At 48.8% G+C, this 23,286-nt stretch overlaps 1 protein-coding gene across 1 annotated transcript in view; it reads left to right on the top strand.

Moving 5' to 3' along the window:
* The first annotated feature begins 7,043 nt into the window (after window positions 1–7,043).
* The window catches only part of LOC134935968 (oocyte zinc finger protein XlCOF7.1-like), a 55,296-nt gene continuing 39,053 nt past the window's right edge, over window positions 7,044–23,286 (top strand). Inside the window, exons 1-2 of the mRNA XM_063930831.1 lie at window positions 7,044–7,314; window positions 9,200–9,265. The gene's annotated coding sequence lies outside the window, so the exon portion shown is untranslated. The remainder of the gene's footprint in view (window positions 7,315–9,199; window positions 9,266–23,286) is intronic.

The following is a 23,286-nucleotide window of genomic DNA, read 5'->3' as shown; positions in this document are numbered from 1 at the left end:
CTTCGAGCGACTCAGTTCGTTCCTAGAATCGTGCAGAAGCGAAAAAGGGGTCGCCCATTAGCTGGACGACTTCCTGCTGGTGGGCCCCAAGAGCAGCCAGGTGTGCAAGGAGCTGTCATTCTTGACACAGACTCTGTTGTGGGACCTAGCGGTCTCGATAGCGGTTGAAAAGAGCGAGGGGCCCACCGCGAGGCTGGCGTTCCAGGGCGTAGAAATTGACACGGAGCTAAAACTTTATCGGCAGTAAGCCAAAAAGGGGGGCAGGTTGCGGGAATGCACAGAGGTGAAAAAAGTCACGCTTAACCAAATACAATCGCTATTGGAATTGGGGAATCAGGCATGCAGGGTCATTCCAATCGGGAAGGTATCCCGTCGCAGGTTATGGAGAGCAAACAGAGGTATCATAAAAGCGTGCGGCCTGATACGCGGGCTGAGGCAGGACACGCGAGTATGGTGGGAATTCCCAGGGGGTTTCAATAGGGCCCGAATGTGGCTGCACAAGTCAGTCATAGCGCAGGGTTGCATTTGCACAATGACACCTCCGGAGCAATTGGCTTTAGGGCTACTTCAAGGGCGAATGGTGCGGGCAGCCATGTCCAGAGGCATGGTGCGTAGCCGGGTAAAATAAAAAAAAAATAAAAAATAATAAAAAATTATATATATACTGCTAGGGCGGTCCCCAATAGCAGTAACAGTAGAGGCAGGGGAGGATAAGATGGGCATAAAGCATAGTGTTCTGGCGCAATAACACGGGGGCGGTCCAGGCAATAAGCAACCAAAAAGCGGAAGCGCCACAGGCGCTTAAGCTACTAAGGCACCTAGTGCTGCGCTGCTTACAAAAGAATATTGACTTCGCAACGCGCCACGTACCTGGGGTAGAGAACGAGACCAATAACGTGCTTTCAAGGTTCACTGGGACAGATTTAGGGCGCTCGCGCGCAAAGCCAGAGGGGAAGGATTACAGTTTCCCGATTATATCTGGCTGATTTATCAAGCCGGCTAGCGAGGCTAGCGTGAGGGGACATACCACCACGGGCGAGTGGCAGGCAGTCCGGGTAGGCAAGGAGGAGCTGGTAAGAAAGTGCGAGAAGAGTTGCTTCAGTATGTGTGGCAAGGTTATAGTAAGGGTTGCTCTGAAACCGCCAGGTCCGCAGCATTAGCAGGATAGCATACTTCTCAAAGCTGGGGGGGGACACGGCAGGAGACCCGGCAAAGTCAATTTTTGGTCGCAGAAGGCACTAAAGGGTTGGGCAAGAGAGCAAGTACCACCAGGTGACGCACGTACACATTAGCTGCCCCATGTTTAAAGATCTAATAGGGGTGGTCAGGCGTATGGGGACAGACGAGTACGAGAAAGGGCTCTTCCGCCTCGCTTTCCCTCACATTTTAAAATAAAAATAAAATAAATAAACAGATCAGTTGGGGCGAGGGCGCTGGGGAACAATGGTCAGGCAGGAAGATGAAACCCTGTGGGCAGGGTTGCTAGCAAGCAGGTACGGGCAATGGCGAGTACGAGACAGGGCTCTTCTGCCTCGCTTTCCCTCACATTTAAAAAAAAAAAAAAACAGATCAGTTGGGGCGAGGGCGCTGGGGAACAATGGTCAGGCAGGAAGATGAAACCCTGTGTGCAAGGTCGCTAGCAAGCAGGTATACGGGCAATGGCGCCCACAAAGGCAATGGCTAGTGCACTGCAGCGAATCTTCTCTGACAAAATCCCAGTTCCAAAGGGTATTAAAGAATGGGCTTAGCGCTTTGCAGTTAACTAACGCACAATATGGGACCCATTCTTTTAGAATAGGGGCAGCAACATGAGCAGCGGCTGAAGGGTTATCAGCAAGCACGATAAAGAAGTTAGGCCCAGGGAAGTAAGGGCGCGCAAGGTTCATTGCAGAGCTGAAAAACGGGATTAAGGCGAAAGCTCTCTTGGCATAGTGGTATCACGGATGGTTACCATGCCCGTGAGCTAGGGTTCGATTCCTGCAAAGGACATGCTTGTATTGTATATGTGCGTAAAAATTTGCATCCACAGTTTTTTCACGGCGACTTTCTTGAAACCCACGGCCTTAAGCTGCCCGCCAAATTGGGGGAATGAAGGACTTTCCAATTTTGCCCTCAAACAAAAAAGAGGTTTTGTGGTTTTCACCTTCATATGGGTCGCATGAAAGTTCGCACTATAGGTTTGCATTGCTTTACAGAGATGACTGGCTAAGGGAATAGCTACAATGATGTGAAATTTTGATTTCCAGGAGGGCAGCGAAGGCCTTGCGGGTGTGGAAGGTCGGCCACTCATATATTTGCTGGGCCAGTAGGCACAAACCAGTAGGGAGTATAGCGCAGGGATGGGGGGGGGGGGGCAAAGGTAGAATGGATAGGCGTCAGGGGTTTGAGATGGAACGGGCTACGGGACCCATTACTATGGAGTGAGCAGGCAAAAGGGATACCAGATAGGGTGGTCATACGCCTAGGGTGCAACGAACTAGGGAAAGGCAAAGGGAGCGGGCTAATTATAGCAATCCAAGCAGATATACACGGGATAAAAGGGCGGTGGCCTAGGACAGGGATCACAGGGGCAGATATAATCCCGCGGGCGCAGGGGGGTCCGGCCTTAGAGAGGGTCAGAAGAAAGGTGAACAAGGCCGTAGCCCGGCTCTTGTCGGGGAAGGTGATACAATCGCCGGGCACCCGACATTAAAGTTCAGGGAGGAAGGTATGTTTAGGCAAGATGGAGTGCATCTGGCAGAAGTGGGTTTAGCGATACTTTTGGAGGACATCACAAAAAGCGGCAGTAGGTGGCTGGTGGTCACAGCGGGTGGCGGGCCTGGGTTCTAGGAACCAGGCTATGGCGGCAAGCAGTGCTCCTCGGCAGTCTGTAGTAGCGCAATATCGGTTGGCCGGCACTTCCCCCAGATACTCGGCGAGTTTGTCGTGGCCTCAAGGGCCGACACGGTCGTCATCTTAAGGGTGGACCAGTGCTATGCCAATGGGGGAAGTGGTACCGCTCAGCTAAGGTGCGCAAGGGCGGGACTTCGGTTCCGCCCCATTGTTTAATTTAGGAGAAACTTAATGATGAGGCTGTAGCCGGGGGTACGCACTGCTTTCTCGCCACCCACTTATAGAGTACCAATTCTAATTTGATCAATAAATTTGGCTGTGACCTTTTAAATCGCAATTCAGTTGTCCGAGTGATTATTGGGGGAAAAAGGTGGTAGGTTGGTAACGGGTGAGTGTATTAATGAAATCAATGGACGGCTTATTAAAATGAAAAGATATATTGTAATATGTATAAATGTTAGGTGGCATGTTAGGAATAGAATGGGACACTGAGGCCATTTTCACTTTTATGCTGAATGATATACATCTGTTGGGGAGATTTAATTGTATGTGTATACATACATATATACGCACCTACATATATTTTTATGTTCCGGTGTCTTCTCTAATGTGCTGTGCAAACCCCCCCCCCCCATGCCCCCCCACCTTCCGTGGTCCCACAGAAACCCCCATGGGTTACATACCTTATGTTGTTTTCCCTCATCATTAGCAGGGTTCCTCCTACAGTCGGCAGCAGCATTACAGCAAAACTGCGGCTGCAGGCACGTAGTCAGGTGCTGCTGGAGAGTCGGGATCCAGGAGGTGAATCAGGACTATGATGAGTGACCGTGGGGGCGCCCGTCAGGAGCCATAGTTACATCTGCCTCATATATGTGCCTCCACATGACTTTATGATACACGTGCCGGCACAGGGGTAACGCTGAGGCACTATGTGGTAGAGCCTGATAGCAGCAGCTGTACCTGATTAGACCTGCCGCTGCTGCCAGTGCAGTGTAAAAGGAGGATGTCTTGTACAGAGACATCCTTCACTTTATTGCTTGATGAATTCAGTGGCGCCCTCCAAGGGCCGGCGCCCCTAGGCAGCCGCCTAAAGCTGCCTAATGGAAGAGCCGGCCCTGGACCTAACCTTCCATTCTGTGCACAGGGGACGGGACGCGAAAGCGGTGAGTGCTTTCATACGGAACCGTCCTGTCACAGTATCTATTTCAGATGACAAGTTATCTGCCCATTTTTCGATAGCACTACTCACCCACGCAGATGCAATGGCTGGTCTGAGTAACATACCCGTGGTGACATAAATGGATTTTAATGTATTTTCCTGCCTAAGATCCGCAGGATCCTTTAGGGCTGCCGTGTCAGGGGACGGAAGAGCTACCTTTTTGGACAGCCATGATAGAGCTTTGTCCACAATGGGGGATGACTCCCATTTTTCCAATCTCCAGAGGGAAACGGATAAGCCACTGGAATCCTTTTGGGAATCTGAAACTTTTTGTCAGGATTTTCACAAAGTTTTTCACAAAGTGTGTTCAGTTCATGAGAGGGAGGAAATGTTACCTCAGGTTTATTTCCTTTATACATACAGACCCTTGTATCAGGAACAGTAGGGTCTTCAGTGATATGTAATACGTCTTTTATTGCCACAATCGTGTACTGAATGCTCTTTGCCAGTTTGGGATCAAATCTGACATCACTATAGTCGACACTTGAGTCAGTGTCCGTGTCGGTATTTGTGTCTGCCAGCTGGGTAAATAAACGTTTTTGTGACCCCGAAGGGGTCTGGACTTGTAACAACACATCCTCTACGGATTTCTTCCATGCCTGATAATGAGACTCAGATTTATCCAATCTCTTATTTATCAGAGCCACACTAGCATTCAGAGCATTCAAAACATTCACCCACTCAGGTGTCGGCGGTGCCGACGGGGTCACTCCCACAGCCGTTTGTGTCCCTGACATAGTCTCCTCCTGGGAAGAGCCCTCCGCCTCAGACATGTCGACACACGTGCACCCAACACACGCAGACACACTGGCCTAAAAGGGGACAGACCCACAGTAAAGCCTGTCAGAGGAACACAGAGGGAGTTATTGCCAGCTCACACCCCAGCGCCCAACCCGGTCTGAAACACCACAGAAATGCCCCAGACCTGCAGCGCTTTTATAATTTATCAACAATGCACCAAAATAGCTGTGCCCCCCCCCCGTTTTTCACCCTGATACTCATGTAGCAGTGTGAGGAAGGACCAGCGTCTCTGTAGCCTTGTGAAGAGAAATGGCACCGGGCTGTGTGCTGTGAGGGCTAAGCTCCGCACCCATAATGGCGCGCTTCAGACCCGCTCTTTTTAAAAAGAAATTTATACTGGCGGGGGTCCGGACAGTGCCCTGGCACTATGTCCGCTCTTGCCAGTCATTATGGAGGTCAGATATGCTGCCCAGGGCGCCCCCCCCCGCCCTACACCCTGCAGTGCCACTGTGTGTGGGAGCATGGCGCTCAGTGCGATCGCTGTGCGGTACCTTAAAGCCATCACTGAAGTCTTCTTTTCTTCTTCTACTCACCTGTCACCTGTCTTCTGACTTCTGGCTCTGCATGAGGGGTGACGGCATGCTCTGGGAATGAGCCCCTAGGCGTACCTAGTGATCAAACCCTCAGGAGTTAATGGTGTCCTGTAGCCAAAGAAGCAGAGCTTAGAAACTCACAGAAGTAGGTCTGACTTCTCTCCCCTAAGTCCCACGATGCAGGGAGCCTGTAGCCAGCAGTTCTCCCTGAAAATAAAAAACCTAACATAAAGTCTTTTCAGAGAAACTCAGTAGAGCTCCTCACAGTGCATCCAGTCTGCCTGGGCACAGATTCTAAACTGGAGTCTGGAGGAGGTTTTTATGGTTAAAAGACATTTATTGTACACATATGAAACATCGATCCACACACGATTAAAAGTGTGATAGCAGCAGTAAGCTGCTGTGGATTTTACATCTATATGCACTCTTTTCATCTAATTCTGGTAATTGTCCATTTGGACTCCCTGTGTGGATACTCTAATTGCTGCTAGACACATTGCACTTTGTATTACTCTTACTGCTGCTATCACACTTTTAATCGTGTGTGGATCGATGTTTCATATGTGTACAATAAATGTCTTTTAACCATAAAAACTTCCATGTACATTGTAAAAACTGTGCTTCACTATATGCACTTTTTTTGTCTCTTTTGGGGAAATCCAATCATGAGGACTACTGATAATAGTGGCTCTCTGATCTCCACTTGATGCGCTAGGTGTATGTATTGGTACCATATTTTTCTTTACACGTTTATCCCACTTGTTGGGTTGGAGGTATTGTCTAGAGCAGTGGTTCTCAAACTCGGTCCTCAGGACCCCACACAGTGCATGTTTTGCAGGTAACCCAGCAGGTGCACAGGTGTATTAATTACTCACTGACACATTTTAAAAGGCCCACAGGTGCAGCTAATTATTTCACTTGCGATTCTGTGAGGAGACCTGCAAAACATGCATTGTGTGGGCCCACGAGGACCGAGTTTGAGAACCCCTGGTCTAGAGAGTTACCTCTAGGTCACTTTGGTACATCACTAAGCTGCTCTAATTAATGCGCACTGAACACAGTATCTATACCCACTTTGTTCTCCCATAGAGAAGGGGTCTGTGTTGCCACAGCTCTGTAAATGGTTGGTTCTAAATCGTAGTGGGAGAAGGACCTTCTGACGTCACTAGGGGAAAAGACACGTCACCAGGGGGAGGAGCTACTGCCAAATAGGGTATCCGAAAAGTACCCTTGCGGGGGAACGCTTCGGGCTCGGTGGCTCGCTCGCCACGGGTTTACTAATGGTAATAGTTGGTGGCGTGGATAGTAGAGGCTCCTCCTTGTGTTGTGGCTCCTCCCCCTGACGTAAAAGGTCCCTTAGACCACTTGAATCTAGCATATACCCTCTGTAAATGGCCCCTAGTGATGGAATAAACAGCATATAGGGCAACACACTGGGCACGGGCACAGGTACCAGGCAGCAGGAGGAGTGATGTGGAACACGCTGCTGGGCAGGAGAGGGTGTTGTCTGAGGTAACAAAAACCTTAAGCAAACAAAATATCTAAAACATGAAGGCGCTGTGAGGGCGGAAGTTCTCATCTGCCCTCTCGTGCTGTCACTTCCTGGTCCTGATCACGAAGGGAAAGGCTCACGGTACATCGGCGCCGCTATCACCGCTGTACAGTCACATGACCTGGCGACGTCACTGAAGACAACCACCACGGCCGCCGTGAGAACCCAGCTCTTTGTTCTCCTGAGGGATGGGAGTTTCTCAGCGTCCCCATGTCCCCGCCCACTCTCCTCCCCTATTCCCTCGTGTCCCCGCCCAGTGTAATCTCGCGGGCGCGCTCCCCTGACTGACCACCCGGCGAGCGCTCGCTCACACAGCAGAGTGCAGGAGAGCGGGAACGTGGGCGGTGACTGGGAGCTCGGCAGCGGCGGGGAGTGAGGTGAGCGACGCTGTGTGTGGTGAGCGACGCTGTGTGTGCGGGGCTCCTGTGGCTGAGCGGGGCAAGCTAGGTGGGGGTGGGGTAATGGGCGGCCGCATATGTGCCCCCTCAGCCTGTGTGCTGCTAGTCGGGGTGCAGCTACTCTCATTGCCTGCACTGCTCTGTAATATCCTCCTCTCTCTATAATAGTATAGTGATTGCTGTGTATAAGGGATATATCCCTGCACCCATACACACTGGTAGACAGCAGGGCACATTACACTAGGTCTGGTGACAGCTAGGAGGAAGGAATGACACTCTTATCTGCATACATGGAATGCCAATTGACTATAATGGGAGCAGATTGAAATTTATGTATATTTAAAAAAAATCTTAAACTTATGAACTATGGGGGTCATTCCGAGTTGATCGCTCGTTATTTTTCTTTCGCAACGGAGCGATTAGCTGCTAATGCGCATGCGCAATGTCCGCAGTGCGACTGCGCCAAGTAAATTTGCTATGCAGTTAGGTATTTTACTCACGGCATTACAAGGTTTTTTCTTCGTTCTGGTGATCGTAATGTGATTGACAGGAAGTGGGTGTTTCTGGGCGGAAACGGGTCGTTTTATGGGCGTGTGCGAAAAAACGCTACAGTTTCTAGGAAAAACGCGGGAGTGACCGGAGAAACGGAGGAGTGTCTGGGCGAACGCTGGGTGTGTTTGTGACGTCAAACCAGGAACGACAAGCACTGAACTGATCGCAGATGCCGAGTAAGTGTGGAGCTACTCAGAAACTGCTAAGAAGTGTCTATTCGCAATTTTGAGAATCTTTCGTTCGCAATTTTGATAAGCTAAGATTCACTCCCAGTAGGCGGCGGCTTAGCGTGTGCAAAGCTGCTAAAAGCAGCTTGCGAGCGAACAACTCGGAATGAGGGCCAATAAGTGATGTCACATATTATAAATCCAGAATGACGCGGAATGCCGTCGGTTTGCTATGGAATGACGCCTGTTTTATCCACCGCCCCTAAGCAAAATTAGCATTAAACCAATGCATATGTACCATATAAAACCCCCGATTGTTCTATGATCCCCTAAGTGCGCACACTAATCCTTTTCCATATGCGTCCGCATACATGTGTACCCTACTCTACGTGTCACATAATAAGGAATGTTTGCTATGGAATGACAGCTGCTTTATTCGCCACCTCTAAACAAAATTAGCATTAAAGCAGTGCCTATGTCCCATATAGAGGGGGGGGGGGGGGGGGGAGAACTTGCCCGTGGCAACCAATTAGCTGCTGTGTATGTGTTTATAGTATGCAAGTTATAAATGTTATGTCAATGCTGATTGGTTGCCATGGGAAACTTCTCCGCTGGCTCACTTCTCCACTTTTATCACTGTTTAGTACGGGTGTAGTACTGGTGACCGGCGGTCTCCTGACCACCGGTCACCTTACCGATGCCGGGATCCCGGCAGTATACCGACGGGGAGGGGCGAGTGCAGCAAGCCCCTTGCGGGCTCGCCACGCTGCGGGCTCGGTGGCGACCTGCGGTCGCCACGGGTTCTATTCCCACTCTATGGGTGTCGTGGACACCCACGAGTGGAAATAGTCCCTGTTGGTCGGCAAGCCGACCATCGGTATAGTGAGCCGTTGGGCTCACGGAGGAGGACATGTGACTGTCGGTCAGCTGACCGACGGTCACATGACTACCACCCGTTTAGTACATGTCCCCCTTAGTGCTAGCTTCTTACCAGTCCTGTCATTTATTATATAGCTCGTCTTATGGTTAGTGAAATTAATTATATATAGTTTAACATTTGTAGCACCACATCTGATAAGCTTGATGTACAGTAGCAAAGCGGTTTTTATAAATGAACTTTTTTTTTTTTTTTCCTCTTTAAACAGTACGTGAAAATGAACATTTACATCTACCTTTGTAAAAATGAAGATTTGGGGCAATTCATCAAGAAGGTAATGAAGGAGATCTAACGGATCTGTCTCTCTCTATCTATCTATCTATATATATATATATATATATATATATCTCTCTATATCAGACATCTCCTGCTCATCTTTCCCTCCCGAGCTGGCCCAGTATAGGGACCTCATTCATCAAGCTCTGAAAATAAAAAAAATTCTGGCTGGGTCCACAGGATAACATTGGGATATGGTTGAGCGACAGTGGAAATGGCACCAACACGGTCACAAGCTTTCTGGCCTCCCAGGATGCATCGGGGCCTCACCATATAGTCCCGCCCACTGACTCAGTCAGATCAGTTTTTTGCTTGGTGCGGCAGGAAGCCGCATGGTCACAGGGCTGCTGTTGATAAAGCAGCCTGAAGCTTTTTTTATTTTAATTTTATAGACTTACTTTTTTTGAGCGACTTTTCTTAACAGCGTCTTAAACGCATACTGGAAAAAGTCGCTGCAACAACTCCCCACCGGGTCGCAACAACGCTTACCTTTGCGGTAATAGAGCTGTCTCAACGGGTGTCTGTCTGTGTCGGATGTTCTAACAGGTCCAGCAGACGTAACCAGGCTGTGGGCGGAGCATGAAGGGATGGTATGTCTATGGATTTCCTTTTACTAGGGGGGACCGGACATGGCTACACTGTATTGGTGGAGACTAAAAACAGTGTGTTGATGCACCGAACATCTCGAGTGCGACAGCGCTACGCTCCAGGGATCATAGGTGCCAGGACTAGGTAGAGGCCGCGATCCTTAGAGTTTAAGTCAACAGGGGGAGTCAGACGCTCTCCTGGCCGCCCGTCCATGAACTGAATGACCTCACTTCCGTCTCGGACGCTACCACGAGGGTACTCGGTCGCAGCTTAGACGCTGCGGTTGTGTACACTAGAGATCCCACCTAGACCGAGTCGCAGGCCTTAGCGTCTGTATACACGTGGAAGTCGCTGAGCGTCCGTGTCCGTCAGTGAGCGACTGTGTTCGTTATCAGTTATCAGGAGCGGTAGTGTTCATCAGTAGCGTCTGAATCCACTCAGCGGCTTACTTGCATTTGCTTGGATATGGAAGTGTGAGTCTCCCTGTATTCCGCTGTCCAGAGGAAGGGTATACAGTACTAAAAATTATCTCTACTTGTTAGTATGAATTGTTAATTTTCTCTGACGTCCTAGTGGATGCTGGGGACTCCGTCAGGACCATGGGGAATAGCGGCTCCGCAGGAGACAGGGCACAAAAGTAAAAGCTTTAGGATCAGGTGGTGTGCACTGGCTCCTCCCCCTATGACCCTCCTCCAAGCCTCAGTTAGATTTTTGTGCCCGGCCGAGAAGGGTGCAATCTAGGTGGCTCTCCTAAAGAGCTGCTTAGAGTAAAAGTTTTGTTAGGTTTTTTATTTTCAGTGAGTCCTGCTGGCAACAGGCTCACTGCATCGAGGGACTTAGGGGAGAGAAGTGAACTCACCTGCGTGCAGGATGGATTGGCTTCTTAGGCTACTGGACACCATTAGCTCCAGAGGGAGTCGGAACACAGGTCTCACCCTGGGGTTCGTCCCGGAGCCGCGCCGCCGACCCCCTTGCAGATGCCGAAAAGTGAAGAGGTCCAGAAACCGGCGGCAGAAGACTTTTCAGTCTTCATAAGGTAGCGCACAGCACTGCAGCTGTGCGCCATTGTTGTCAGCACACTTCATAGCAGCGGTCACTGAGGGTGCAGGGCGCTGGGGGGGGCGCCCTGGGCAGCAATGATAGTACCTTATTCTGGCTAAAAATACATCACATATAGCCCCTGGGGGCTATATGGATGTATTTAACCCCTGCCAGGTCTCAGAAAAACGGGAGAAGAAGCCCGCCGAAAAGGGGGCGGGGCCTATTCTCCTCAGCACACAGCGCCATTTTCCCTCACAGAAATGCTGGTGGGAAGGCTCCCAGGCTCTCCCCTGCACTGCACTACAGAAACAGGGTTAAAACAGAGAGGGGGGGCACTTATTTGGCGATATGACTATATATATTAAAATGCTATAAGGGAAAAACACTTATATAAAGGTTGTCCCTGTATAATTATAGCGTTTTTGGTGTGTGCTGGCAAACTCTCCCTCTGTCTCCCCAAAGGGCTAGTGGGGTCCTGTCCTCTATCAGAGCATTCCCTGTGTGTGTGCTGTGTCGGTACGTGTGTGTCGACATGTATGAGGACGATGTTGGTGAGGAGGCGGAGCAATTGCCTGTAATGGTGATGTCGCTCTCTAGGGAGTCGACACCGGAATGGATGGCTTATTTAAGGAATTACGTGATAATGTCAACACGCTGCAAGGTCGGTTGACGACATGAGACGGCCGGCAAACCAATTAGTACCTGTCCAGGCGTCTCAAACACCGTCAGGGGCGTTAAAACGTCCTTTTACCTCAGTCGGTCGACACAGACACGGACACTGACTCCAGTGTCGACGGTGAAGAAACAAACGTATTTTCCTTTAGGGCCACACGTTACTTGTTAAGGGCAATGAAGGAGGTGTTACATATTTCTGATACTACAAGTACCACAAAAAAGGGTATTATGTGGAGTGTGAAAAAACTACCTGTAGTTTTTCCTGAATCAGATAAATTAAATGAAGTGTGTGATGATGCGTGGGTTTCCCCCGATAGAAAATTATTGGCGGTATACCCTTTCCCGCCAGAAGTTAGGGCGCGTTGGGAAACACCCCTTAGGGTGGATAAGGCGCTCACACGCTTATCAAAACAAGTGGCGGTACCGTCTCCAGATAGGGCCGCCCTCAAGGAGCCAGCTGATAGGAGGCTGGAAAATATCCTAAAAAGTATATACACACATACTGGTGTTATACTGCGACCAGCGATCGCCTCAGCCTGGATGTGCAGCGCTGGGGTGGCTTGGTCGGATTCCCTGACTGAAAATATTGATACCCTTGACAGGGACAGTATTTTATTGACTATAGAGCATTTAAAGGATGCATTTCTATATATGCGAGATGCACAGAGGGATATTTGCACTCTGGCATCAAGAGTAAGTGCAATGTCCATATCTGCCAGAAGTTGTTTATGGACACGACAGTGGTCAGGTGATGCAGATTCCAAACGGCACATGGAAGTATTGCCGTATAAAGGAGAAAAAGACAACGTCTTTTCAGCCTCAGTCCTTTCGTCCCCATAAGGGCAAGCGGGCAAAAGGCCAGTCATATCTGCCATGGGATAGAGGAAAGGGAAGAAGACTGCAGCAGGCAGCCCATTCCCAGAAACAGAAGCCCTCCACCGCTTCTGCCAAGTCCTCAGCATGACGCTGGGGCCGTACAAGCGGACTCAGGTGCGGTGGGGGGGGTCGTCTCAAGAGTTTCAGCACGCAGTGGGCTCACTCGCAAGTGGACCCCTGGATCCTACAAGTAGTATCCCAGGGGTACAGATTGGAAATTCGAGACGTCTCCCCCTCGCAGGTTCCTGAAGTCTGCTTTACCAACGTCTCCCTCCGACAGGGAGGCAGTAGTGGAAACAATTCACAAGCTGTATTCCCAGCAGGTGATAATCAAAGTACCCCTCCTACAACAAGGAAAGGGGTATTATTCCACACTATATTGTGGTACAGAAGCCAGATGGCTCGGTGAGACCTATTCTAAATCTGAAATAGTTGAACACTTACATACAAAGGTTCAAATCAAGATGGAGTCACTCAGAGCAGTGATAGCGAACCAGGAAGAAGGGGACTATATGGTGTCCCGGGACATCAGGGATGCTTACCTCCATGTCCCAATTTGCCCTTCTCACCAAGGGTACCTCAGGTTCGTGGTACAGAACTGTCACTATCAGTTTCAGACGCTGCCGGTTGGATTGTCCACGGCACCCCGGGTCCTTACCAAGGTAATGGTCGAAATGATGATTCTTCTTCAAAGAAAATGGACGATCTCCTGATAGGGGCAAGGTCCAGAGAACAGTTGGAGGTCGGAGTAGCACTATCTCAAGTAGTTCTACGACAGCACGGGTGGATTCTAAATACTCCAAAACCGCAGCTGTTTCCGACGACACGTCTGCTGTTCCTAGGGATGATTCTGGACACAGTCCAGAAAAAGGTGTTTCTCCCGGAGAAGAAAGCCAGGGAGTTATCCGAGCTAGTCAGGAACCTCCTAAAACCAGGAAAAGTGTCAGTGCATCATTGCACAAGGGTCCTGGGAAAAATGGTGGCTTCTTACGAAGCGATTCCATTCGGTAGATTTCACGCAAGAACTTTTCAGTGGGATCTGCTGGAAAAATGGTCTGGATCGCATCTTCAGATGCATCAGCGGATAACCCTGTCTCCAAGGACAAGGGTGTTTCTTCTGCGGTGGCTGCAGAGTGCTCATCTACTAAAGGGCCGCAGATTCGGCATTCAGGACTGGGTCCTGGTGACCACGGATGCCAGCCTGAGAGGCTGGGGAGCAGTCACACAGGGAAAAAATTTCCAGGGAGTGTGATCAAGTCTGGAGACTTCTCTCCACATAAATATACTGGAGCTAAGGGCAATTTACAATGTTCTAAGCTTAGCAAGACCTCTGCTTCAAGGTCAGCCGGTATTGATCCAGTGGGACAACATCACGGCAGTCGCCCACGTAAACAGACAGGGCGGCACAAGAAGCAGGAGGGCAATGGCAGAAACTGCAAGGATTCTTCGCTGGGCGAAAAATCATGTGATAGCACTGTCAGCAGTGTTCATTCCGGGAGTGGACAACTGGGAAGCAGACTTCCTCAGCAGGCACGACCTCCACCCGGGAGAGTGGGGACTTCATCGGGAAGTATTCCACATGATTGTGAACCGTTGGGAAAGACCAAAGGTGGACATGATGGCGTCCCGCCTGAACAAAAAACTGGACAGGTATTGCGCCAGGTCAAGAGACCCTCAAGCAATATCTGTGGACGTTCTGGTAACACCGTGGGTGTACCAGTCGGTGTATGTGTTCCCTCCTCTGCTTCTCATAACCAAGGTACTGAGAATTATAAGACGTAGAGGAGTAAGAACTATACTCGTGGCTCCGGATTGGCCAAGAAGGACGTGGCACCCGGAACTTCAAGAAATGCTCACAGAGGACTCATGGCCTCTGCCGCTAAGAAGGGACTTGCTTCAGCAAGTACCAGGTCTGTTCCAAGACTTACCGCGGCTGCGTTTGACGGCATGGCGGTGGAACGCCAGATCCTAAGGGAAAAAGGCATTCCGGAAGAGGTCATTCCTACCCTGGTCAAAGCCAGGAAGGAGGTGACCGCAAAACATTATCACCACATGTGGCGAAAATATGTTGCGTGGTGTGAGGCCAGGAAGGCCCCACGAAGAAATTTCAACTCGGTCGATTCCTGTATTTCCTGCAAACAGGAGTGTCTATGGGCCTCAAATTGGGGTCCATTAAGGTTCAAATTTCGGCCCTGTCAATTTTCTTCCAGAAAGAATTGGCTTCAGTTCCTGAAGTCCAGAAGTTTGTCAAGGGAGTATTGCATATACAACCCCCTTTTTGTGCCTCCAGTGGCACTGTGGGATCTCAACGTAGTTCTGGGATTCCTCAAATCACATTTTAAACCGCTCAAATCTGTGGATTTGAAATATCTCACATGAAAAGTGACCATGCTGTTGGCCCTGGCCTCGGCCAGGCGAGTGTCAGAATTGGCGGCTTTGTCTCACAAAAGCCATATCTGATTGTCCATTCGGACAGGGCAGAGCTGCGGACTCGTCCCCAGTTTCTTCCTAAGGTGGTGTCAGCGTTTCACCTGAACCAGCTTATTGTGGTACCTGCGGCTACTAGGGACTTGGAGGACTCCAAGTTGCTAGATGTTGTCAGGGCCCTGAAAATATAGGTTTCCAGGACGGTTGGAGTCAGGAAAACTGACTCGCTGTTATCCTGTATGCACCCAACAAACTGGGTGCTCTTGCTTCTAAGCAGACGATTGCTCGTTGGATTTGTAGCACATTTCAACTTGCACATTCTGTGGCAGGCCTGCCACAGCCTAAATCTGTCAAGGCCCATTCCACAAGGAAGGTGGGCTCATCCTGGGCGGCTGCCCGAGGGGTCTCGGCATTACAACTCTGCCGAGCAGCTACGTGGTCGGGGGAGAACACGTTTGTAAAATTCTACAAATTTGATACCCTGGCTAAAGAGGACCTGGAGTTCTCTCATTCGGTGCGGCAGAGTCATCCGCACTCTCCCGCCCGTTTGGGAGCTTTGGTATAATCCCCATGGTCCTGACGGAGTCCCCAGCATCCACTAGGACGTCAGAGAAAATAAGATTTTACTTACCGATAAATCTATTTCTCGTAGTCCGTAGTGGATGCTGGGCGCCCATCCCAAGTGCGGATTGTCTGCAATACTTGTACATAGTTATTGTTACAAAAATCGGGTTATTATTGTTGTGAGCCATCTTTTCAGAGGCTCCGCTGTTATCATGCTGTTAACTGGGTTCAGATCACAGGTTGTACAGTGTGATTGGTGTGGCTGGTATGAGTCTTACCCGGGATTCAAAATCCTTCCTTATTGTGTACGATCGTCCGGGCACAGTATCCTAACTGAGGCTTGGAGGAGGGTCATAGGGGGAGGAGCCAGTGCACACCACCTGATCCTAAAGCTTTTACTTTTGTGCCCTGTCTCCTGCGGAGCCGCTATTCCCCATGGTCCTGACGGAGTCCCCAGCATCCACTACGGACTACGAGAAATAGATTTATCGGTAAGTAAAATCTTATTTTTGGTACCTATTGCATATGAGATCTGCATATTATACCCCTTTTCCACTCGCATGAAAATCCCGGGATTTTGCACGTGAACGCGCATCATCCCGGGATTTTTGTCAGTGTAAAAGGGTACAGGGACAATTTCCCGGGTCGAACATCCCGGGATTTCAACCCTGGTCTCGACCAGGGTTGGTCCCGGGAAGCTGTGTAGTGTGAAAGGGCCCGTCCCGGGATTCACTATCCAGGGACTGTTAAAAGGCCTCAGATTGGAGCTTTCTTGGCCTCAGAAAAGAAGATGTCATCTTTTCTGAGCCCAAGGCCATTTCTAATGACATACTTATGCATTTGCAGGGATATCCCGGGATCAGTGTAAATGGGGCTGTCCCGGGTCGATCCCAGGTCTTAGTGCAGTGTGAAAGGGGTCAGTCCCGGGAATGCAGCCCGGGACGCATCCCGGGAGTGCGAGTGTAAAAGGGGTATAACTGTGTTTTCTGCATGTTATGTGGAAAAAGAACCAGTTACATACAGAAGTACAATTTTCCTACTTATTTATAAATTGTAATGGGGTTTGTATTCTCATATGACAATGTCTAATGCGTTAACATGTGACTGACTGCTAGTATGTGTGCTGACTTTTCTGTGTAACGTCAGTCCTGTTCTGACCCTAAATTCAGGTGCACTGTGATTCAGATTGATTTCACTTCTATATACTCATATATAGGTGATTTTCAGTCACAAATTGTGTAGTCATTAACAGATTATTACCATGTCTGTGAGCGGCAAAAGTGACGAGGGGAATTTATTTAAGCACTCCTACATCCCTAACATGCTTATCTTGTAAGACAGGGTTAATTGGTATGGACCTATTGGTCACTTATGAGGGCTTGTGTGCGATCTGTTTTGCCTTTCAGCAAAGTTAAAAACAGGAGTTGGTTCAACCACCAACAGAGCCACCATGGAATATGTTCGCAAAGACTATATCTTCAATAGCGGACAGGTTAACTCTGCTCGCACCAACTCAAGGGTTAGGCTACACTGTTAACCCATACATGCAGCTCCCTTCCTACGGCTTGGTTCCAGTAGCCTCTACAAGCAACCAAGGGACAGGTAAGATTAAGACCGATACGTCTATGCGGCATACTCCATATGATGATCAGTCGCAGAGTTTTAGTTCAGAGGATGTAGCTGAACTTATTAATGCTGTGAAGGCTGTTCTCTCTTTGAAAGAGCCAGCCAAGACAGTGTTAAAGTCTAAAGCACCTGTGTTTAAACGAACCAAATCAGTGAAAACTGAATTCCCAGCGTCAGATGAGCTGATGGAAATGATGGATGAGTCTTGGGCGACGCCCAGTAAGAAATATAAGATTCAGAAAAGATGGGATTCTTATTATTCATTTCCAGCTGCGGATTGTTCGAAAAGAGACGTTCCTCCAAAAGTAGATGCACATGTTCTGCGACTTGTGCATAAATCTGCTTTACCACGGTCATCTACCTCACTAAATGATGTCAGACAGAAGGGTAGATAGCTTTTTGAAAAATGTATTTTCTCTAGTAGGAGCAGTGGTAAGACCTGCTATGGTTTCGGCCTGGGTAGCAAAGGCAATGTGCGAATGGATAGAGGAACTAGAGAATGACATCTTTTCTCCTAATAGGGAGCAAGAGTATCATTTAAGCCGTTTAAGACAATCTGCCCAGTATTTGGAAGAAGCAGCAATTGATATGGGTACAGTTGCTTCTAAAGCTTCAGTCTTGTCAGTAGCCGCTCGCAGAGCAGTTTGGCTACGTACCTGGAAGGCAGATGCGGAGTCCAAGAAAGAATTGGAAGCATTGCCTTTTATTGGTATTATATATTGTTTGGGAAACCATTATCTGATATCCTACAATCAGAGGCTGAGTCGAAGGTCAGATTTCCAGCTACTTATAACCCTAAGTCTAAGGGTTCAAAATTTCGCTCATTTCGCTGGCAAAGCAAAGCTAAAGAGGAGTCTAAGCAACCCCAGTTCAAGACCAGGGGTAGGAAGCAGTGGCCTAGCAAAAAGCCAGCTTCCAAGCCTGAACAGAAACCATCAGCCTGAAGAGACGGGCCTCCGCCTGGAGGATTACAGGGTTGGGGGCCGACTCCTTAATTTTGCACACATATGGCAACAGTCGGTGCAGAAGGTGGTATCTCAGGGGTATGGGTTCCCATTCAGAAGGCAGCCTCCTCAAAGATTTTTTTGCACCAGCCCGTCTGGTATAGAGTCGAAGGCCAATGCCCTTTTGCAGTCAAAATTACTGCACTCAGGTGTGATTGTCCCAGTACCTCCATCACACAGGGGACAGGGGTTTTACTACAATCTATTTCTGATCCAGAAGCCAAATGGGTCACATCAACCAATTCTCAATCTAAAAATGTTAAACAAATGCATTTGGATCCCGAAGTTCCACATGGAGACGTTGCGCTCCATAATGTTTGCTATGGAACCAGGAGATTACATGGTATCTCTGGATGTACGGGATGCTTACCTACATGTACCTATAGCACTGTCGCATCAGTGTTACCTCTGGTTTGCCATCCTCCAGGAACATTTTCAGTTCCAAGCCTTGCCCTTCGGGCTAGCAGCAGCACCCAGGGTGTTTACCAAGATCATGGTGGTTATGGTAGCTTGTCTGCGCAAACAGGAGATAAGAATATTCCCATACCTTGACAACCTATTAATCTTAGCACATTCGCAAGATATACTTTTGAGACATCTTCAACAGACAATAGTTTGTTTACAGAGACACAGGTGGCTCATAAATTGGGAAAAGTCGTTTCTGAATCCGTCACAGCGAATGGTTCATTTGGGGGCCATATTGGATTCAGACCTACAGAAAGTTCTCTTACCAGAGAAAAAGATTGTCAAGATGCAGGTCATGGCCCAGGAAGCGTTGCACGCCCAGACAATGTCAGTCCATGCAGCAATGCGACTGTTGGGTCTGATGGTATCAACCTTCGACACGGTGGAATATGCGTAATTCCACTCCAGACCGTTGCAGCACCTTATTGTGACCAAATGGAACGGAAATCATCAGACAATAAAAAAAGCAGATGATAAAAGTTTCCAGTAAATGTAAAAGGTCTCTAGCGTGGTGGCTACAGACAGACCATTTAAACAAGGGGAGACCCTTTTGGATAAAAGAATGACAAGTCCTGACAACAGATGCCAGCCTGCAAGCCTTGGGTGCGGTACTCGGAAGCCTATGGTTCCAGGGAAAATGGACCGCAAGGGAAAGTCTCCTGCCAATAAATCTGTTGGAAATAAGTGCCATCTACTTGGCTCTAGTTCAGGCAAAGGACAGTCTGCAAGGAAGACCGGTCCAGATTCGCTCAGACAATGCAACGGCAGTAGCGTACCTCAATCATCAAGGAGGGACTCGCAGCAAAAGATTGATGGAGGAGGTAACTCCCATTCTAAGATGGGCAGAACTCCATCTCCCAGCAGTGTTTGTCCCAGGTGTTCTGAACTGAGAAGCGGATTTTCTCAGTCGACACACCATTCAGGAAACCAAATGGGCATTACACCCAGAAGTGTTTCAGACACTAGTGAACAGATGGGGTCTACCAGAGATAGACCTCATGGCGTCTGGTCTAAACAACAAAGTTCCAAGGTATGGATCGAGAACAAGGGACCCAGGAGCGGTCCTGACAGACGCACTGTCAGTAGAATGGAAATTTCATCTGGCATATCTGTTCCCTCCAATATCTGTTACCCAGAGTAGTGAGAAAAATGAAGCAAGCAAAGGGAGCAATAATTCTAATAGCTCCAGCTTGGCCAAGAAAGCATTGGTACACAGATCTACTAAGGATGTCCGTGGAAGCACCTATACTGCTCCCTCCACGTCCAGATCTGCTAATGCAGGGTCCTTGTTGTCACAGCCATCTGGATCGTCTGTCTTTGACGCCGTGGCTGTTGAAACCTCTATCTTAGAAGCTAGAGGATTTTCAAAAGAAGTAATCCAAACTATGCTTAGAGCAAGAAAGCCTTCTTCAGCTCGTGTGTATCATAGAATATGGCAAGCCTATATTCATTGGTCTACTGGAAAAAGTTTGAATCCAAGATCTTTTAAAGTATCCAGGATTTTGGATTTCCTTCAAGCAGGATTGGATGAAGGTTTGAAAGTGGCTTCCTTGAGAGTTCACGTATCAGTGTTAACTGTATGGTTTCAGCGAAAGATTGCTGATTTACAGGATGTACGTACTTTCTTTCAGGGAGTTGTACATATTCAACCTCCATTTGTTCTTACTCCAGCTCCCTTGGATTTTAATTTAGTTCTTAAATTTCTCCAGGGTCCTCCGTTTGAACTGCTTAAGAGAGCAGATCTTAAATGGTTAATGGCTATAGTGCTTTTTCTACTGGCAATGGCGTCAGCCAGAAGAGTGTCAGATTTAGGAGCGTTATCCTGTAGGTCTCCTTTCCTCGGTTTTTTTCCAGACAGAGCAGTTCTCAGAACGAGATCTGGTTATCTTCCAAAGGTGGTTTCAGAGTTTCACCTGCATGAAGAGATTGTAGTCCCATCTTTTCAGGTATCGGGACTATCTGCGGGAAAAGCGTCGCTGGACGTATTCCGAGCTTTAAGAATCTACATAGATCGTACTAGTGCCATCAGGAAAACAGATTCTCTTCATCCTCTACGGATTCCATAGGAGAGGTTGGCCTGCTAGTAAACAGATGCTGGCGAGATGGCTCAGAATGGTACTATCAGAAGCTTATTCTCATGCAGATCTTCCTACTCCAGCTAATGGCTCTGCACACTCTACACGTAAGGTAGGTCCTTCATGGGCAGCACAACAGGGTGCTTCAGCAGAACAGATATGTAAGGCAGCCACTTGGTCTTCCATAAACACATTCATCAGACATTATGCTTTGGATACTTTTGCCTCTCATGACGCAGACTTTGGGCGAAAGGTCCTCCTGTGCAATCAGGAGCGTCCCCACCACTAAAATTGGCTTTGGGAATCCCAATGTTACCCAGTGGATAATCCTGTGGACCCAGCCAGAGAAATAGACGTTATGGTAAGAACTTACCGTTGATAACGTCATTTCTCTTATGTCCACAGGTATCCACAGGGATCCCACCCTGACGCACCTGATTTGAGTATCTAGACAATCACTAAACCTCTTCCTTCTTGTATGGAAGGGTGTGCATGTGTGTTCTTATCGCCTAAACAGGTCTCTACCTGATGCTGCTGCCTAATCGCTGTGTAAAGAACTGATCTGACTGAGTGAGTGGGCGGGACTATATGGTGAGGCCCCGATGCATCCTGGGAGGCCAGAAAGCTTGTCACCGTGTTGGTGCCATTTCCGCTGTCGCTCAACCATATCCCAATGTTATCCTGTGGACATAAGAGAAATCACGTTATCAACTGTAAGTTCTTATCATAACGTCTATTTTGTATTTAATAATGTGGGAGCGCTACCGGTGACGAATGCTTGCTTACCTATTGGAAGCAGAACCGGCTTGCTCCTCCCTCTCTCCGCACCTCCCCATCTCGTTCTCACTCACCTCCTCGCTCTCTGTCCCTCTCAGCTCTCATGTTAAACCCCCTTATTTTTCTGTGACTGTCTCCTCCACCAGTTTCTGCTCCGTTATTCAATAACTTTTAATATGTAGCTCCTCAAACACCATGCCCCCGCACTATCCCTATGGGAAAAATCTGTTGAGCCTCAATATAACAGCACAATAGTCTCCTCATAATATAAAGGGGTATCTAGGTGGCAGCTCCATCATAGTATCTTACATATTACCCTGTGCATCAGGTTAGTATATATTAAGGGGTATCTAGTTGGCAGCTCCATCATAGTATCTTGCATATTACCCTGTGCATCAGGTTAGTATAAATAAAGGGGTATCTAGGTGGCAGCTCCATCATAGTATCTTACGTATTACTCTGTGCACCGGGTTAGTATATATTAAGGGGTATCTAGGTGGCAGCTCCATCATAGTATCTTACATATTACCCTGTGCATCAGGTTAGTATATATAAAGGGGTATCGAGGTGGCAGCTCCATCATAGTATCTTACATTTCTCTGACGTCCTAGTGGATGCTGGGACTCCGTCAGGACCATGGGGAATAGCGGCTCCGCAGGAGACAGGGCACAAAAGTAAAAGCTTTAGGATCAGGTGGTGTGCACTGGCTCCTCCCCCTATGACCCTCCTCCAAGCCTCAGTTAGATTTTTGTGCCCGGCCGAGAACGGTGCAATCTAGGTGGCTCTCCTAAAGAGCTGCTTAGAGTAAAAGTTTTGTTAGGTTTTTTATTTTCAGTGAGTCCTGCTGGCAACAGGCTCACTGCTACGAGGGACTTAGGGGAGAAGAAGTGAACTCACCTGCGTGCAGGATGGATTGGCTTCTTAGGCTACTGGACACCATTAGCTCCAGAGGGATCAAACACAGGCCCAGCCATGGAGTCCGGTCCCAGAGCCGCGCCGCCGACCCCCTTGCAGATGCCGAAGAGTGAAGAGGTCCAGAAACCGGCGGCAGAAGACTTTTCAGTCTTCATGAGGTAGCGCACAGCACTGCAGCTGTGCGCCATTGTTGTCAGCACACTTCACACCAGCGGTCACTGAGGGTGCAGGGCGCTGGGGGGGGCGCCCTGGGCAGCAATGATAGTACCTTATTCTGGCTAAAAATACATCACATATAGCCCCTGGGGGCTATATGGATGTATTTAACCCCTGCCAGGTCTCAGAAAAACGGGAGAAGAAGCCCGCCGAAAAGGGGGCGGGGCCTATTCTCCTCAGCACACAGCGCCATTTTCCCTCACAGAAATGCTGGTGGGAAGGCTCCCAGGCTCTCCCCTGCACTGCACTACAGAAACAGGGTTAAAACAGAGAGGGGGGGCACTTATTTGGCGATATGATTATATATATATTAAGATGCTATAAGGGAAAAACACTTATATAAAGGTTGTCCCTGTATAATTATAGCGTTTTGGTGTGTGCTGGCAAACTCTCCCTCTGTCTCCCCAAAGGGCTAGTGGGGTCCTGTCCTCTATCAGAGCATTCCCTGTGTGTGTGCTGTGTGTCGGTACGTGTGTGTCGACATGTATGAGGACGATGTTGGTGAGGAGGCGGAGCAATTGCCTGTAAGGGTGATGTCACTCTCTAGGGAGTCGACACCGGAATGGATGGCTTATTTAAGGAATTACGTGATAATGTCAACACGCTGCAAGGTCGGTTGACGACATGAGACGGCCGGCAAACAAAATAGTACCTGTCCAGGCGTCTAAAACACCGTCAGGGGCTTTAAAACGCCCATTTACCTCAGTCGGTCGACACAGACACGGACACTGACTTCAGTGTCGACGGTGAAGAAACAAACGTATTTTCCT

Source organism: Pseudophryne corroboree, chromosome 6 (assembly GCF_028390025.1).
Source record: "Pseudophryne corroboree isolate aPseCor3 chromosome 6, aPseCor3.hap2, whole genome shotgun sequence".
Classification (NCBI taxonomy): Eukaryota; Metazoa; Chordata; class Amphibia; order Anura; family Myobatrachidae; genus Pseudophryne; species Pseudophryne corroboree.
This window is presented reverse-complemented; position numbering and strand designations above follow the sequence as displayed.